This window comes from Brachycentrus maculatus, unplaced genomic scaffold, assembly GCF_059751285.1.
Source record: "Brachycentrus maculatus isolate JH-2025_06_01 unplaced genomic scaffold, ASM5975128v1 h1tg000943l, whole genome shotgun sequence".
In the NCBI taxonomy this organism is placed as follows: Eukaryota; Metazoa; Arthropoda; class Insecta; order Trichoptera; family Brachycentridae; genus Brachycentrus; species Brachycentrus maculatus.
The window spans coordinates 38,474-54,916 of NW_028281665.1; positions in this window are offsets into that span (position 1 = coordinate 38,474).

Sequence of the window (16,443 nt, forward strand, 5' to 3'; positions counted from 1 at the left end):
TTGTTTTTCTATAACGTTATTTGAAATTATGAAATTATTTTAGCAGAAGATTTTTATGGCTATAAAAAATATTATTTTCCTAGTTTTTATTATAAAAAATATATATAAGATTAATACTTTTATTTATATGTTTACAATGTAAATTGTATCTGATTTATTTTCTCGAAGATTTTATAATTTATGCTCATATTATAAGATGAGATTTTAAGTTTTAAAAATAAAGTTAGCTACTAAATATTGTGTCATACTACATATTGTCATGTATATAAAAAAATAAGTGTATGCATGTACGTAATTAAAATTGGATTATCTTGAAATCCTGGATGTTTATTTTTTAATTATCTGTAAAGATGGTAATCAGATAACTGGGCATATAGATAATTGCGCATAAATTGTATGAATATTGTTTTCTTGGTGGCAGCAGAAAAGAATTTCTAATGTAACCGAGAGACTATCATAAAAACAAGGATGTTCTTGTAAAGTGACATGAACAAGCGTCATACAGGGAGGGATTTGATTTATCTCATGTGCACAGTTGTCACGGGACCGATAATGATATTTTCATTCCAACAAAATGATGTTTACTCAAATCTCATGGAGATAGGGCTAGTCATGTCGGATCTAGGTGTAGTATCCAAATCATGTATGTGTATTATGTAACTTAAAAATTATACAAGTATAACCTATAATATGACAAAATAATATGTAATAATTAGGATAAGTTAGTGCTTTTTTTAAACAGTGGAACCTCATGTTATGTACTTATTTTATTTTGTAGAGCTATTTGTAAGTTGAGTTATTTGCAACACTAAAAAAAAATCTTTAAAAGAAATATATCAATTACTGAGGAAAGATTTAAGCTGTTCTGTCTCTCTTGAAACCTCTCCAATGAGGCTTATTTCATTTATGAATTTACACTCAGACCTCGCTTTGCATTGTTTCACTTTGCGCTTTTTCGAAGTTGCGTGGTTACTGAATTAAGAATCATTTTTGCTATCTTTCATGTTTATATGATTTCCAATGAAAAATAGCAATTCCATTTGTGTTGTTTCAATTTGCGTCGCGATATTTTGGAACGTATCTACGACGCAAAGCAAGGTCTTAGTGTATAATGCAAAATTCAGATATGGAATTTTCTCCAAACAGATTTATAACACAACGCGCAGAGTGATCCACCAATGAAGACTTTTTCGTAAGGATTTTTATTTGTACCCAAAGGTTTCACTGTAAATATTTTATTTTCAACATTAGAGTGACACCTATTATACTATATGATGTACTTTTTTTCTTGATCTCTCTTTCTTAATTTGTTAGTCTCTTAAAACATTGAAATTGCTTCGTATTTTACTATTTTTATACAATATGTATTATGCTTAGTGTTTTTATAGTAAATGTATGCACCTTTTCTATTGTAGAGTGGGTTTTTAATTTTCGTATTCCATATAATTAGTGAATATTAAGTATTTAAAATCTGTTTATTTCTGTACATTTTAAGTTTATTAATCTTATTGTCTTACTGTGTGTTTAACACAATGTCAGTAAACAAAAGTGATTCTTTATGAAATTATTTTGATATTCATTTATTTCAGTCAAAGTTTAGAACTTCTTTTCATGACAGTAGTTTCTTATTGATATATATTTAATTTTCAACACTCCAAACTTTGTTAGTAGGGAATTCTAAAACACCGCTTTCAGAATGTTTTTATTTGTGCGGGTGCATGGTATCCTTATTTTACTCTCTAAGTCAAAATGTTCGACTACGATCTCTTCTGTATTTCCAGAGTATGTTAAATTAGTTTTTAAACTAAATTGTATTTATTGTTAATACCTCATGATGAACAATTGATTTTGGTGATGTTTATAAGATGTATATTTTTAGTGAAATGTTTTCCAGTAAACTAACTGACATTATTATAATCATGCAACAATGTGCCATAGTTTTTTTTCCAAATATGAATTCCACCAACTTCAATGTCATTTAATAACATTTTTTATTTTTTTTTATAAGTAACTGTTTATCTCTTGTTACGTGTTTTGTAAATATATTTTATTTCCTCACTCTAGAGGGTTTTCCATTTACTTTACATTTGTGAAGGCGTACTTAATTAATATTATTCTAGTCTTGACACCTGATTTGTACAAGCAATAATGAAAACCTTACTGATGGCATTGTATTGTAATTATTTTACATATTGGTTTCATGTGTCATTAAATGTTACTGTATTCAAAGATAACATTTTTTTTATTTATTATTTTAAACATTTTTATTTATTTATAATATACATTATTATTATTGAAGGAGAGCATTTTATATTTAGCGTTTATTGATACTAAATTGAATGTCATAATATTATTTTTTAAATGGCATAATTTTATAAATGAATTCTGGTAGATTCCATTTCCCTACTGACTAGTATCAATGTCAAAACTTAACATAAAGATCTTACCTGACCTCTTTACTTAAATTATTTGAGACCGCTCAGTTTCACTCAAATCACATTTTTTTTGGCATTTTAGTATAAAATAATGAAAGCTTAAATGAAAAGTACAAAAAACTTGCACTCTTTCACTGATTAAAATAAATGGAGAGCAATGTTTCACATATAAAACTGACCCTTGAAATTAGTAAAAAAAGAGTTTTTGAATAAACCACGCCCCTAACTGTCATAGGTTGGGATAGCAGGTAACAAGTAGTAGGTAAGATCAATCAAAATACGATACAATCCGAAAAGATTGCAAGATATCCATAGTCACAGTATTTAAAGACATAAACCAATTCTGTAGGGGGTGCCTAATACATTTGGCCACCATTGTATATTATAAAAAGATGTGACACTGAGCGCCTTTAAATTTTGTCATTATATTATTTAAAAAATATTCTTAATTTTTTTTGAGATATTATATTTGTTTTCATTAGAAATATTATTTTGACTTAAAATGAGTATGTATATAATGCAATATTGAAATACAATGTTTTTCAAATTTTATTTTCACTTAGTGCAATTTTTTTAAAGAAGTGATTAATCTTTCTTTTGTGGCTTTGAAAAGTGCCATTTAAATAAAAATGGTTATTCAATAGGCGCTGGCGCTGTTATGTATGTAACTATATATTATTCCATGTTTTTTTGTGATATTCTTGCATTTTTTTATACTCTTACAAAAGAGAAAAATTCATTAAGATAATTTTATTATTTTTAATTGTCTTTAAATATTTTTTAATCATCACCTCTTTTAGGAAAATTTTTGTGATTGTTTGCTTAGTGCATTTGTACTTCTTTATGCATAAGGATATTTTGAACATAAGTAATAATGAAATTTATTTCAAGGCAGACATGAGGAAGCCTTAATTTGTTACCCTCTATAATATAAGTTTATATTCTATGATATAATATTCACTAGTTTTATGAAAAATTACCCAAGTACAAGTGTTTTTATGTTAAATATATTATTTGATGAAACAATAAATGTGCTTCAAGTATATGAGCTAATGGTTTTATTTTGTGCCGATCCTTTAAAATCCCACTTCTAATGAATACATCTAGTCATTTTATATAATACCAGCTGACATCTGCGGTATTCAGTAATGCTGGTAAAATTTAAATGTCCATTCAAAAATGATATCAGTCAGTGGGTCAGTCCTACTTTCATGCAGTTAAAATCATATTCTCCAGTAAATTACTGGCACTCAGGATCCATGGTACAAAAACTCCAAGGTGAATACAACCACCCTCCTTAAATAAGTTTCGATTTTCAATAATTTATATCCATACTTACCTGCACATTATTTCGTGAATTATATCTGAACTGGAATTCCATATAGAAGTTAATGCTTCAATTTTATAGTGTAGATAACTTTAACTTATTTTTTTTAGTGTAGATAATTTTAGAATAGTGAAATAAGGAAGGCATGCAAAGCTGAGATAAGCATTATCGATAAAATTAAGAAAGGTGTGTTGAGATGGTTTGGACATGTAGAACAAACGAGTGAGGAAAGAACGGTAAAACAAATTTATGAGGCAAATGTTATTGGGAAAAGAAGCAGAGGAAGACCGAGAAAAACATGGCACGATCAGGTATGCCAAATACTTGAAAGTGGTCAGGTTAGAAGTCGTAACAATCAAGGCGGGTATGTATGAGGAGATGCATGAACGTGGAAGAGGCGAAGAATGTTTGCAAGGACAGAGTGGTGTGGCATCCTATACTATCTGCCTACCCCTGCGGAGAAGTGGCGTGATGGTTAGTTAGTTCTGGATTATTTCCAATTATTCTATTCATCTCTCCAATAGATGTCTCTAGTGGAGTTCTAGTGATTCAAGAACAATGTTTCAAAGTTGGTTCATATATTATATATAAAACTTCCAAGAATTTAAGTAGTGTGGTTGTCAATAATGGGTAGATTGGTTAATGGTGTAAACAGTCAGTCAGCAACAGTCGTCAGCTCCATAAATGCCCAGACTTCCATATTCTTCTTCATCTTTGATGAGATGTGAAAAAATAATACTTCAAAATCATACTGTAGATAACTTTAATTTTCCTCATATCGGGTAAAACACATATCGCTCACTCTTTCAACAACATCATATATCACAAAACTTGATTTTTTTAGATCGTTTTTAAAGTTTAAAAATATAATACAATGTATTAAAAAAAAATTTCAAGCCATTTATTGAAATTTTTACTGTGCAACAGATCTTTTTAGGTTAAACCTGAATGTTTTTTCTCCATTCGAAATTTTTTTAGCAGATTAAAAAAAAAATAAATAAACAATACCTTTTCTTCAAAATGCAAAAACAACACTTTCTGCCCTGTAGCGGGTAAATATCAAGTTAAAAATATGCCGCTTTTACTGGGATATAGTACATTTTCTGGGCATTCCGGAAACATGCACAACTGAAAATTGACAATTTTTGATATATGATGTCGTTGAAAGGAGTGAGCGATATATTTGTTCATTTTATATTTGGTATCATTAATTTATTGACAACACTGATTTACAACTGGTATGAAAACACCAAATTCAATAAAGATAAGAGCCCAGAAGTAATGTTAAAATTATCTTGAAACGTAGATGAAACATTGACTTCCCTATGAAATCGACGCCTTGTGAGTCGATTATGTATGAAAAATAATAGTTGGTGTTGACGCCAATGAATGACTGGGTATAGCGTAGTATTTTTTCTTTTTAGGGTTGTAGAACATCTATTTCTCGTCCTGTCACAATGTGATATGTAAAGAAACCTTTCTTTGTTGGGTAATATATCCAAAATTAAACAAGGTTTATTTGTTTATTGATTTGGCGTTTGATTTGTAGAACTCCATTTTAATTTATGTATTAATTTTAAATCAAACACAGATTTTTTGAGTCTGCTAAGTTGTATTTTATTAACAAAAACACATAAAAATTATATTGTGACAATTGTTTAATTCATTTGATAATGCCCTAACAAGTCGAAACAATTGTCACAATATAATTTTTATGTGTTTTTGTTAATAAAATACAACTTAGTAGACTCAAAAAATCTGTGTTTGATTTAAAATTAATACATAAAAAAAGGTTTATTTGGTTGATTTCTACATTTACTTATGTATATTTTACTACGTGACGCGTTTTGTCGTCTTAGGATATTACAAAACAGTGTTTTATAATGTCCTAAGAAGACGAAACGCGTCACGTATTAAAATATACATAAATAAATGTAGAATTCAACCAAAAAAACCTTGTTTAATTTTGGATATATTACCCAACAATTTAATATGGAATTCTACCAACTGTCTGCAGTTACAATAAACCTTTCTTTGTTACCCTTGAATCAGCCGCGTGTAAGTGAAAAATTGCCTTTCTACGTCTCTCGGTTTGGGTTCATAAGGCACCCTATTTCCTTGCTTGTGAATCATTCCATAGACGCCAATCGTATGGAAACTGCTTGATGAGTCCCTGCCAATGATTCTGCAAGCTCCTGTTGCGTTTGACTTGTATTTTTGTCTTCTAGTTTTTTAGACATGAAAATTATTATTTACCTCTCTGCAACCACCGAAATCTCTAGAAACATTCAGAGCTATGTTTTCTTATAATCACCAATCTTATTTGTACTCCCAATAATATAGAATTGATTGATGGAAATAGTGTAAGAGAACACACATTGGCAGTTTCAATTAAAAAGTGCTATTGTTTACTCTTACAAATTAAAAAGGAAATATACAATAAATGATATTTGCATAAATTTTATTTTTGGAATATTTATGTAAAGTAAAATAAAAAATACTTTTATTTTAGTACAGGAGGGTTGTTACTTATGTACTATAACATGATAATACTGTAACTTAGCTATGTACAGCTATTTCATTAATTGTTAAATGTTTACAATGAACATTTTGTACAAAATAAATGATTCCACAAACAACATAGCAATGGAGACATCAACGAGAGAGTGACACTGTCAGAAACATGAAGATTTTAGTATCCAAAACAATTCTTGTCTGGTTTTCCGGATTTGGTTGATTATCACAGCTTCAGCTTCCTTGTCTTCGATTTTACTTTTTCCCCAAATTCATTGAAGGTAGTGCTAGTTTCCTTCTCTTGTGCACCCTATTTAAAGATAAATCGGTTGTCGATGTCATTTCCTAGAAAAAATCAATACAATATAAATAAAATCGTACTTCCACACTGATCATTGCAATAGAAAGCACAAGGTTTTAAAAACGAACTTCAAACAGTTTCGGACGTATTCTAGACCACAGACTAACTATTTTATATAAAGACCGCCAACTACCTCGATTTTTTATGGCTGGAAGTGATATTCGCCAGCGGCCGGAAGTGACGTAAACGGCTAGAAGTACTAAGCTCCCGGCTGGGCGTGACTTCGCCGCGGCTGAATGTCAAATCCACCTGCCGAAATATTTATCATTCATTTTTCAGGTTAAATGGTATTTATATTGAAATTTGTTGTAAAACATATTTTCAAAATTATAATATTAATATTACAAAGAAGATATTTCACTATCTAAATTTATTTATTTCAGTGTAAACAAAAATAGAAAGGTCACGGCTAAAACGCGACATTTATAAAAAGAGTTCAGGCGATTAAAAATGGTTACTCAACTCAGCCTTACAATGGTAAATGGTAATGGTAATGGTGGTTTTGAAATTATTATCTCAAACTATGTATAAATATAAGGCTTTTCAACAAAAACAAAAACGATAGAATTTTCAAATTACTATATTATATTTAAAATTCTAGAAAATACAATATTTTAAAAGGGCGGAAGGAGTGCCCACCACTTTCTGAAGTTATGTTTCTTAACGGGGGTGCCAGCGCCCCTTTGTGGGCGTTTTGGAAGTCTGGCTAGGCGTTTTTAAATTTTTTGCATTTGGGGGGTGCTGCAGAAGTTCAAGGGAGCGTTGTGTTAAGTAAAAAAAACTACACTTTCATACGCAAAATTTAACTTTAACTTTGGCATAATACTCAATATTATGAAGTTCTTCATAGACGGATTTCTATTTTTCTATCGATAATTGTCTATAACCATAGTCTGTCCATATTTATTTGAAATATTTGAACAACTTGTTGGTATCTCGTATTTTTCGTTCCCGTTTTGGTGTTTTTGTTAGTGTATTAGTGTGTCTCGTCATTTTCTGGTCGTTTTTTGAACAATCTGACGTTTACGAGTCGACCCCCCCTCTAGACATTTGAAAAGAATGACAGACGGGACACAGCTAATGCGCACGCGCCATAGGGAAATGTTGCAACTCGGTTGAAAATAAATACCCATTTTTTTCCGTAACATTAAATATGGAATACGAAGAGAGATAAAGACCGTGAAGAGTTAATACTAACTGTATACTACCGATGAAGAGTAAAGTGAAATAAAAATAAAAACCATTTTTACTTCAGTCTTCGGCTATATCTACCATACAATGTACTTCATGGTACGTAGGTACTTTTTACGTATAACCTACCTACATTATTGTAATTAGAAAAAAATATGTTTTCCCAACTATGCAAATTTTGGGTTGCCCGATAAAAAAAGTCAAAATTAAGTACTTACGGAGATATTAAAAATTATATTCTAATATAATTTTTAATGTTTTAGTTCTAACTCAAAATCGTTTTAGTTCTAACTAAAACGATTTTGGGCGCGAAACCACTGCCTTTTATTACGAATATAGAAAAGAGGATACAATAAGATGGTATGGCGGGTGTGGCGGTCTATTCTCTCTGCCTATCCCTGCGGAGAAGCGGCGTGATGGTTAGTTACTTAGTTGGAAGTATTATTAATTATTTTAAATTACGATAAACCGTTATCATACATATATTTACTATGGAAAGATATAATTTTCAACAGTATGAATTAATTCGAGAAAAACGGCATGCATCATAAAGGTCTAGCGCAATAGTTGGGCCAAAAAAAACAGGCCAAAGCTTTCTAGACCGAATTTATTATATCGCTCACTCCTTTCAACAACGTCATATATCAAAAATCGTCAATTTTCAGTTGTGCATGTTTTCGGAATGTGCAGAAAATGTACTATATCCCAGTAAAAGTGGCATATTTTTAACCTGATATTTACCCGCTACAGGGCAGAAAGTGTTGTTTTTGCATTTTGAAGAAAAGGTATTGTTTAATTAATATTTTTAAATACACTAAATATTTTTCAAATGGAGAAAAAACTTTTAGGTTTAACCTAAAAAGATCTGTTGCACAGTAAAAAGTTCAATAAGTGGCTTGATATTTATTTTGAATACAGTTTATAATATGTTTTAACATTAAAAACGATCTCCTGAAATATAATATCAAGTTTTTTTGATATACGACGTTGTTGAAAGGAGTGAGCGATATGTAAGAACCCTTTACACTTTTTTGGACTAATTAAAATCTGAATCGACGCTGTTTCCTTGTTGATTTAGTTTAAATAAACCCCACGTTTCGGTGCAGGCATGGGTAGGGAATGACCGGATCTGATCCGTTCAGAACACTGACTGAGTGATGCGGATCCCCTATTTGATCTTGTTTACGAAGGTATTATTGCTTAAAGGAGTCGTTTAAATTGACCCTTGAACAACGGTTCTTTGGATTCTAGTGGATTTGTGAATTTTTTGAAGATTCGTCAATGGCCTGACTGCTAAATTCCCATCTTAATAAAAATTCTTCATCCTAATATCTAAAAAATCTTATATTAAAATCTATCTATTTATATTAATACTTAAAAAAATATCTGGCTGCATGAATTATTTTGGACAATGTACGGCAACAAATTATAAAATATAAACAAAGTAATTTATATATTTGTCTTTTCAAATAAAATTTATTTAGGAAAATGGATAATCGTAATAATGAATTGAATATCATTTGCTTATGAAAATTAATAAATATTACTATTTTGAAAAAGACTTAATTATACATAATTGGTATGATAAGAATGAATAAAAAAATCGACTTTTTATCATTATGATTTTAGTAATTAGTAATATTTTTTTAATATTTTTTTTAGTAAGAATAAAATCTTGTTTATACCGAAAAGTAAATAATATTTATCGGATATATTATTTAATCAAAAAAGAACGATTTTGACATATAGTTTAATTAATTATAGCCAAATTTCTCATTTTTAGCGAGTCGGATGGTTTTTGTGTCCGTAGCTATATATTTATATATATAATATATATATATATATATATATATATATATATATATATATATATATATATATATAATATATATATATATATATATATATATATATATATATATAATTATATATATATATATATATATATATATATATATATATATATATATATATATATATATATATATATATATATATATATATATATATATATCTATATATATATATATATATATATATATATATTATATATATATATATATATATATACATATATATATATATATATATATATATATATATATATATATATATATATATATATATATATATATATATATATATATATATATATATTATATATATATTATATATATATATACATATATATATATATATATATATATTTATATATTGTTTAAACCCTTATCCGCACCCCAATTGTGCATAAACGCAGTGTTATCCTGATCGTTTACACATAAAGGGAAGGTGAAAAGCCCTCCGCCTCAGGTACCAGCCCAGGGTAATATTGAATAAATATGACGGTGAAAAAAATCACTAATATTTATTTTGCCCCCCTTGGGAATCGAACCCGGGACCTCCAGAACGGTAGCCGAGCATGCTGACCATTACACTTCGGAGGCGAACAAAATAGATACTCAAAGACAAACACTTACCAATAAACTCCAGTCCAAACAGTTTCCAACAACCCTTCTTAGTAATGATAATGGATGTTGGGCAGATGTTGCGATGTATCAGATGGACGTTGTAGTGCAAAAACGTCAAAGCTTCAGTTATCTAAAAAAAAAACAATATCTTAGAAACATCGTAAATATTACAATATTTTTGACATCTCAACATAGAATAAGAAGAATATTGGAGTCTGGGCGTTTACAGGGCTTACGACTGTCATAGGTTGGTTTAAGTTATCGCTTTTTGTAACATTCACCGATTCTTACTTTGATTGACAAACACACTACTACTTGAATTCTTGTACATATCTCAGTACATATCTTTGTCTTGTTCAGATATCAATAAATATCTTGATTAAATACTTTTGCTAAACATAAAATGGTCACGACACTTGGTCGGGTAAACAAATTGAATGATTTAAGTTCTCAAATTCACGAAACTTCTGGATATATTGATCAAACTCAAAACACAGTGTGCGAGAGTCACTAGAGACATCTTTAGTGAGATGAAGAAAGCTTTTATAAAGCAGAAACTCTTTAATTTGTACTCCTGAATTCACCAGTCCTGACAGTCTGTAATGCGTGTACGCATGTAATGACAAGTAGCATGCTGTTTCGTAAGCATGTCACTATTCACTTCGTCTGCCCCTCCATATGGTCCATTGTCTGACCTTTGACATTCCTCCATAATATTTCTCTCCTTCTTTAATTATATAATATACCGTCACAATATGACGTATTGGATCGAAAGGAGAGCGGACACCGTTGGCACAAAAAAACGCGCTTAGAGTGTCAGAAATGAAGACTCTAAGAAACATATCAGGCAAGAGTCTACGAGACAGAATAAGAAACGCTAGGATAAGGGAGATATGCGAGATCGAAGATGTCGTTAGGTGGAGATGGCTACGAAGGAGATAATGGTATGCGCATGTGAGGAGGATGGAACCATCCCTACTCCCCCACATCGCACTATACGGCCAAGCCTAAGGTAGACGACTCCGGGCAGAACACCAAAGAAATGGAATCGACATCGTAGGAGGCTAATCCCCCCTAAAAACAAGCCACATGGCCTACACCAAGAAGAAGAAGAAGAAGAAGACCAACACAATTTTCGTTTCCGTATGTGTTTAATCGAGCAAACATTTGACCAATCGATAATCTTTCTTATATGAAGAGTATGTGATAAGATTCAGGATAAACGTTATTGGATTTTGGAGTGGAATATATCGTATAGTTTACACATGACGGCTTACAATCGTAAAGTTCATTGAAATAGAATCGAACAAATCAACCTAAATTTGCCGGCGGGTATCTAGTTACTGGGAATCCTTACAAAAACTCCCATTCATTTCCACTCAACATTACAGCTTAACTATTTTTAACAATTACCTTTGTTTCTTTAATTTTTACCGCAGATACTTTGTAGCACATTTAATTATCTTTATAAAACAAAACAACTTTGTTTTAACCGCTTTTTAAAAAGGGGTTAAAAAAAAGTCGTTTTATTTTATAAAATTACCTTTGTGTATTCAGATACATTAGAATTTAAAACCCCCGATTATGATATTCAGTATTTTTATTTAAGTGTGATTTTGCTCGTTATAAAAAAAAAGATTTCGCAAATCTTCACTTCCTGCATTTTACCCTTATTTATAAATTATGAAATCATCATAAACGCAACACAATTCGTTCTGATTATCAAGCTTTTTAATGACAATAATAAACGATTCCGAATTCTTTAACTTTTGTGCTTTTTTTGCTTTCGTTCATTCAATATATGTACGTTGGTTTGACAGTTGTCAATTACCAAATAAATCCATTTTACCTACCCTATTTACCAGAAGATAGTACGAATACTAGTTATTCAACCAGCTTAGGTTTTACTAACCGATGATATGTACGGTGGTATTTATACCTTCAGTATGTTTAGTTCGTCCAAATAAATAAACGTTAAAAATGTTAGAAATAAATTAACTAGTCAAATTATAATCTAAAAATAATGAAATGAAAATAAAATTTTCTAGCGTTTCTTATGTAAGGATATGATTATAATCCAGGATTCGGACTTCACATACAAATGAAAAGAGTTTCTGATCAATAAAAAGCTCCTTTCGTCTCTTCAAAAGATATTACTTTAGGAATTATAGTGATTTCAGCAGTTTGTTTCGAAATTAAAGTTATATAGAATTAAAGTTATATAGTTATATAGAAGTTACAAGAATTCGAGTAGTGCGGTTGTCAATCATGGGTAGAATTGGTGAATGTTACACGTGTGTAAAATGACCATTGAAACCAGCCTATGACGGTCGGAATCCCCATAAATGACCAGACTTCCATATTCTTTTTCATCTAAGTTGAGATGTCAAAAAAATAGTATTAATTCCTAATACGCTATCGAAATCTTTTGATGGCACTTCAATTCGGTGAAGTTCATGCAAATTTATTAAATGAAAAAAATACAGTATTGAGTTATACCTACGTTAATTTTCATTTCTGCCTACAATCGTTGACTCGAAGAAATTTTCATTTAATTTCTGTATTATTTTAATTCAACATTATGGAGTTCTTAACTGATCGCAGACATATTCGTTGTTTTTAAAGCATAAAATATTCTGTTAGAAACAAAAGTCTCAAAAGTGTAAAAGGTTTCCATTTCGAATTTCCATTATTTTTTTTACCGAAATACTATGTTTTTGCACTTTTAGTAGAGCACTGACGATTTAATTATATCTTGAGAGATACTAGAGGAGAGATAAATCTACATTTAAAATGGATACCCTGAGTTCGTGAGATGGAATTTTTAAGGACTATTAAATTTGAATATTTTAACATTTTAAGATAAGCGTATCTTTATGCTCAAGAACACGATTCTGAAAAATGTACAAACGCTTAGCTACTTAACATACGTGACTTTGACTTTCCTTTACTCTGATTACATTATTTTCTAGTTGACTGTTTTCTTAATTTTGGGATGATGCGCATAGCGGTGTTGCTTTAAAACTAAATCTCATTCATTTCTTAGAGTGTCAGAAATCAAGACTCTAAGAAGCATATCAGGCAAGAGTCTTCGAGATAGAATAAGAAACGCCAGGATCAAAGAAATATGCGAGATCGAAGATGTCGTTAGGTGGGGAAGGCAACGAAGGAGACAATGGCATGCGCATGTGAGGTGAATGGAACCATCCAGACTCCCCCACATCGCACTGTAAGGCCGACCCCATGATAGACGACTTCCGGGCAGACCATTAAAGAGATGGGTCGATAGCTGGGAATCGACATCGCAGGAGGCTAATCCCTTTTAAAAACAACAAGATGAAAAAGAAGAAGAAGAAGAGAAGAAGAACCACCTTGTGTGTCTTGTCTTCCGTAATTTTTTAAAGTGCTAAGATATTGACTAAGGAAGATTGAATTATGTTCTCAACGTCAATTAAGCAACAACTTCCGTTTAATATCCTAGCCCTATTGGCACATAAATGGAATTTGAGTGGCAACAAGTTACCATACTAATAATAATAATAATAATAAACCCTTATCCGCACCCCAATGGTACATAGGGCACTGCGTCATATAAACGCAGTGTTATCTTGATCGTTTACACATGAAGGAAAGGTGATCAGCCCTCCGCTTCAGGTACCAGTCCAGGGTAATATTAAATAAATATGACAGTGAGAAAATCACTTACATTTATTTTACCCCCCTTGGGAATCGAACCCGGGATCTCCAGAATGGTAGCCAAGCGTGCTGACCATTACACTACGGAGGCGGACGTACCATACATACTAAAGATAAATATTTCAATGACGGAAAAAATAGTTTGCGGTGAAATAAAAATGTTCTTCCAATAGTTTATATGTTTAAGCTATTTGTTTTCTTATATATAAAATATTTACTGAATCCTAGTTTGCTTGGTCACATTATATGATTTAAAATTAAATTAGTAGAAAAAAATCATACAACACAAATTTTTGGAACTCCTGCATATATCATTAATCTCATGACCATGAAAAAATGAGTTCACAAGAGCCATCTTTGTTCGATTAAGAAAGTTTTTCAATAAACAGGCACCTTTTTTATTTATGATCTCATATGTAAATTATCATGAGATTGATGATTTATATTTTATTTATTGTTTCGGCATTAACTTTGTGGTAAGACATGTTACAATTATTAAAGAAAACACTTGTTTTTTACCACTTGAGTTTTATTATAGACTACATGTTTCAGAAGTTAAACTTCCATCATTCACTTATTATACAGACCTGAATGATGGAAGTTTTACTTCGGAAAAATGTAGTCTATAATAAAACTCAAGTGGTAAAAAACAAGTGTTTTCTTTAATCATTATAATGATTTATACATAGCTTTTTAACAAGTTAGCAGTGTAGAATCAATCGCGGGTAGAATGGCGAATGTTGCACGTATGTAAAGAGATCACTTAACCAGTCTATGACAGCCCTGTAAATACTCAGACTTCCATATTCTTCTTCATCTATTTTGAGACGTCAAACGTAAAAATAACTTTTAAGTGGAGAAAACTACTGGTAGATTTGTGAACAAGTATTTGGACACACTAAAAAAGTTGTGAATAATAAAAAATCAACTGGGATCACAGCCCTGGACCTTGAAGATAGAAGATAATTAATCTAAACTCAGCTTCTTCCAGGGTATTAATTTAACGTCATTGTTATTAAAAAGGAAACGTGCGTGTAAACAATTTATTCGAACAATACAATAAATACTATACAAATAGAAGTACGATACAGAATATTGCAGGGTTGAAATAAATTCAAGAGTACTTGAAATTTCAACAACTTCGGCGCCTCCTTTTTCTGATAGTGAGGCATTCGCGCTCGTTGGACTTGCAGCACCGGTTCCTCTTGAAGCGGCCGGACTTTGAATCTCTGCAGCGTCTCGTCTTGAACGTTTTCCCTCGGCTCGGGCGATTGCTGCTGCGCAACCGGCCGCAGCGCCTGCGCTTCCTGGAGCAGGACCTCCTTCTGGGCCGCCTCCTCCTGCGCCTGGAGCACGAGCGACGTCTCTTCCGCCGTCGCGAACAAGACCGTTTGCGCCGCCTTCCGCACGAGTCCTCGCAAGAGGTTGAAGGAAAAGCGTCCGGACCTTCTTCCAGTAGTTGAGGCAAAATCATTTTCATTTTAACGCTTCTCAATTTATTTTCCACTATAATTTGTTCAGGTTCTCAGTAAAATATTAAAAATATAAATAAATACTAAACGGACAATTTTTCACAACACATCCATGCCGAAAAATGCGGATTACAATTTAAAATCGGCTCATACGATTCTATTTGTATGAAAATTCGAATGATTTTGTTTGGGATTCCTTCAATATTTTCGAATGTTTGTTTGCAGAGATTTCTCTAATATTAGAGTACTTGCGTGAACGCGTACCTACTTGAAAATTAATATCTAACGTACTTAGCGAGAGTTTGTACTAAAAAAATTAACAGAAAAATACAAAATACAAATACGAGAAAAAAAATATTCCTTTATATATTGAGGTGGGTTGAGTAATTAATATCTAGAGGTGTAGGTTAAAGGGCGGGACTTTGTTACATGGGAACATAGATAATAATGGTGATGTATTTTGGATTTTTTTTTTTATGTATTTCTAAATTTCACAAATAATTTAAGGTCAAGCCATACAAAGAATACAAAAAATAGTATTATACGAGTGTTTAATTTACAATTAATTTTTTTACAAATTTTGAGATCTTTCTAATAAAATACCATCACAATTTCCATCAAAGATTATTAATTACTTGAGAGACAGAGAAAAAATGTAACTAACTAACCAAAAATCAAGCCGCTTTCCACATGGATAGGCAGAGAGAATAGTATGCCACACCAATCTGTCTTTTAACACAATCTTCACCTCTTCCACATTCAAACATATTCTCATACGATGAAGAAGAATGTGGAGGTCTGGGCATGTACGGGGCTTACGACCGAAAGTGATTCTCCTTGAAAGTGATTTTCACCTCGAAAATTCAATTTTCGAGCAATCACGAGAGGATAACTCACCGGATGCTCCATTATATTCAAACTTTGAAAAGGATTAATTTTCCACTGATCGGTTTAGTATAATTATTGTATACTTGGGGAA